General features: G+C 31.5%; 1 long non-coding RNA gene across 1 annotated transcript in view; it reads right to left on the bottom strand.

Moving 5' to 3' along the window:
• LOC125618354 overlaps positions 1–109 on the bottom strand; it is a 788-nt gene extending 679 nt beyond the window's left edge. The window contains exon 1 of the long non-coding RNA XR_007349642.1: positions 50–109. This is a non-coding gene — a long non-coding RNA (uncharacterized LOC125618354). The remainder of the gene's footprint in view (positions 1–49) is intronic.
• Between the last annotated feature and the right edge of the window lie 3718 nt (positions 110–3827).

Below are 3827 nucleotides of genomic sequence, written 5' to 3'. Positions count from 1 at the left end.
AAAAAAAAAAAAAAAAAAAAAAAAAAAAAAAAAAAAAAGTCATGAACACCATTTATTCAGCCACAGAGTGCTTTGCTGTCAAATGACAGCAAAGCACTCTGTGGCTGAATATGTTGTTTGTATTCTTGATAGCTGCCATTCTGACTGAGTGAGATGAATCTCAGAGTAGTTTTGATTTGCATTTCTCTAATTGGTGTGGCTGTGTCACTCTATTATGCTGATTTTAAATCCTTTGTGTATCTATGGAGGAGCCGGATAACTGGGTCAAATGCTTGTTCGTTCCATGTTTTTTTGAGGAATAACCATACTGGTTTCCAGAATGGTTGTACCAATTTACAGTCCCACTAGCAATGTAAATGTATCCTTTTCCCCACATCCTTGCCAATATTTATCATTGTTTGTATTCTGTTTTTTGTCATTGTGGCAACATTGATGATTTAACAACACTGATGAAATGGCAGTGTAGTTTTTAATTCGCATATCTCTGATTGCTAGAAATTTTGAACTTTTTAAAAATGTATTTGCTGGCCATTAACATTTCTTTTGTGAATAATTATTTGCCCATTTTTTGATTGGATTATTTCTGGTTTTTGTTTGTTTTACATTTTTGAGTTCTTTGTATATCCTGAAAATTAAGGTTCAATCTGAAATTCAAGTAGCAAAAATTTTCTCTTATTATGTAGGCTCTCTCTATATACTCTTCGGTTGTTTCCTTTGCTGTAAAGAAAATTTTGGTTTGATGCCATCCCATTGATTAGTTATTGATTTTACTTCTTGTGCTTTAGAAGTCTTGTTGAGGAATTTGGTTCGTAAGCCAACGTGATGGAGATTGCGGCCTACAATTTCTTCTAGTAGATGTTAGGTTTCTGGTCTATACCTAAGTCCTTGATCCACTTTGAATTGAATTTTATGCAGGGTGAGAGATAGGGTTTACATTTCATTCTACTACATATGGATTTCCAGATTTCCCAGTACCATTTGTTGAAGAGGCTGTCTTTTCTCCAATGTGTGTTACTGGTACCTTTGTCTAGTGTGAGGTAACTGTATTCTTGAGGGTTTGTCTCTGTGTCTTCTATTCTTTATCATTGGTCTTCTTGCCTGTTTTGGTTCCAATACCATGTTATTTTTGTTACTATAGCTCTGTAGTATAATTGTAGATTTGGTATTATGATGCCTCCTGGTTTGCTGTTCTCACTAAGGATTGCTTTGGCTATTCTGGGCCTCTTGTTTTTGCAGATAAACTTACAAATGCTTTTTGTATTTCCATGAAGAACATCATTGGAATTTGGATGGAAATTTCATTGACTCTATATAGAGCTTTTGGTAATATGGCCATTTTGATAGTATTAATTCTGCTTATCCAAGAATCTGGGAGGTCTTTCCATCTTCTAAGGTCTTCCTTAATCTTTTTATTTTCTTTATAGAGTTCTGTAATTTTCTTGTAGAGATCTTTCACCTCTTTTGTTAGATTGATTTCTGAGCCTTTTTTGAAGCTATTGTGAATGGGATGGTCTTCCCAATTTCTCTTTCAGCTGATTCATCATTGGAGTATAAAATCACAATTGATTTATGAGTGTTGATTTTGTATCCTGCTACTTTTCTGGATCCATTTATGACTTCTAGAAATCTTATGGTTGAAAGTTTTAGGTCTTCTAAATACAGAATTATGTCCTCTGCAAAAAGAGCTAGTTTTAGCTCTATTTTCCTATTCATATCCTTTTTATTTCATTCATTTATCTAATTGCTCTGGCTAGAGAGTCAAGGACTATGTTAAACAGAAGCAGTGAAAGTGGGCATCCTATCTTATTTCTATTTTTAGAGGGAATATTTTAGTTTTTCTCCATTTAGAATGATGTTGGCCTTGGGTTTGTTTTATACAGCTTTCACAATATTGAGGCATGATCCATTTTTTCTATTTTCTAGTGTTTTAATTATGAATGGATAATGTATTTATGATACATTTTTTCTGCTTGTATGAAATAATCATGTGATTCTTGAATTTAAGTCTATTTATGTGATGAATTATACTTATTGATTTCTGTATATTGATTCAACCTGGCATCCCTGGAATGAAACTTACTTGGCCACTTGATCATGTTGCACTATCATTTTAATGTGTTTTGTGTGTCATTTGCCAGTATTTTATTGATAATTTTTGTATCTATGTTCATCAAGGATATTAGTCTGAAGTTTTCTTTCCTCGATATCTTTGTCTGGCTTTGGTATCAGAATGATATTGGCTTCATAAAATGTGTTACCTCCTTTTCTATTTCATGGAACAATTGAAAGAGAACTAATATTAGTTCTTCTTTAAGGGTTTGGTAGAATTTGACTGAGAATCCATTTAGTTCTGAGCTTTTTTGTTGGTAGGCTCTTGATGACTTCTTCAATCTCATTACTTGAAATTGATCTGTTTAAATTTTCAATATCCTGGTTCAATTTAGATAGGCTATATGTTTCTAGGAAATTGTCAATGTCTTCACAATTTTCTAGCTTATTGGAATGTAGATTTTCGAAATAGTTTTCAATTATCTCTTTATTTCATTAATGTCTGTGATTTACATTTTGATCACTGATTTTAGTAATTTGCATCTTTCTCTCTCTTGGTTAGTTTGGCTAAGGGTTTTTCAATTTTTTTATTTTCTCAAAGAACAACTTTCTGATTCATTAATTTTTAGAATTTTTTTTAAATCTCAATTTCATTGGTTACAGCTCTTATTAATTATCTCCTATATTCTACTGGTTTTGGTGTTGGTTTGTTCTCCTTTTTCTATAGCCTTGAGATGTAATGTTAGATTACTTATTTGGTATTTTTCTATTCTATTTGTGTATGAGCTCTATGCTATGAAATTTCCTCTCATAGTGTCCCAAAGACTGTGATATGTTGTATCATTATTCTCATTCACTTCTCAGTATTTTTTAATTTCATTGCTGATTTTTTTCTGCTATCTATTCATCATTTGATAGTGAATTATTTAATCTCCAGGTGTTAGAGTAATTTCTAGTTATTTTACTATTGATTTCTAATTACATTCCATTATGATCTAATATAATGCAGGGTATTATCTGTATTTTTTTGTATTTGCTTTGTGGCCTAAAATATCATCTATTGGAAAATATTCCATGTGCAGCTGAGAAGAAAGTTTATTCAATCACTGATACTTAAAATATTCTATATATTTCTACTAAGTCTAAAATATTATTTTGTAAAGTTCTGTAGCTTCTTTATTTAGTTTTTTGTTGGGATTATCTGTCTAGTGATGAGAGAGGCATGTTAAAGTTACCCAGTGTTATTTGATTCTTGATATTGAAAAAGGTTTTGGCTGATGTACATAGATGCTCCATTATTTGGGCTTAGATATTTATAAGTATTATTTCTTACTGTTGAATGACTCCTGTGGGCAATATGAAATGGCCTTCTTTAACTCTTCTGACTAACTTTTTATAAGTCTTCTTTATCAGATATGGAAATAGAAACCCCTGCTTATTTATGCAATGCATGCAAATGATAGATTTTTTTTACCCCATCCTTTCACCTTCAGTCTGATGATATCTTTGTCTATGAAGTCAGTCTCTTGGAGACAGGATACTGTTGGATTGTGTTTTCTAATCCAATATGCCAGCCTGTTTCTTTTGATTGATGAGTTGAGTCTCTTAACATTCAGTGTTATTATTGAGCAATTATTTTTATTTCCTGTCATTTTTATTTACTTCTAGTTTTTAATTTGAATTAGATTCTCCTTTGATATACTATTCTTCAAGTTTAATTCCACTCTTTGCTGTTTTTTGTTTGTGTCCTCCATTTCTTCATCTTGAAATATTTTATT

Source organism: Marmota marmota, unplaced genomic scaffold (assembly GCF_001458135.2).
Source record: "Marmota marmota marmota unplaced genomic scaffold, marMar, whole genome shotgun sequence".
In the NCBI taxonomy this organism is placed as follows: Eukaryota; Metazoa; Chordata; class Mammalia; order Rodentia; family Sciuridae; genus Marmota; species Marmota marmota.
Note: the sequence above shows the minus strand (reverse complement) of the source record. Positions and strands in the feature narration are given on the sequence as shown.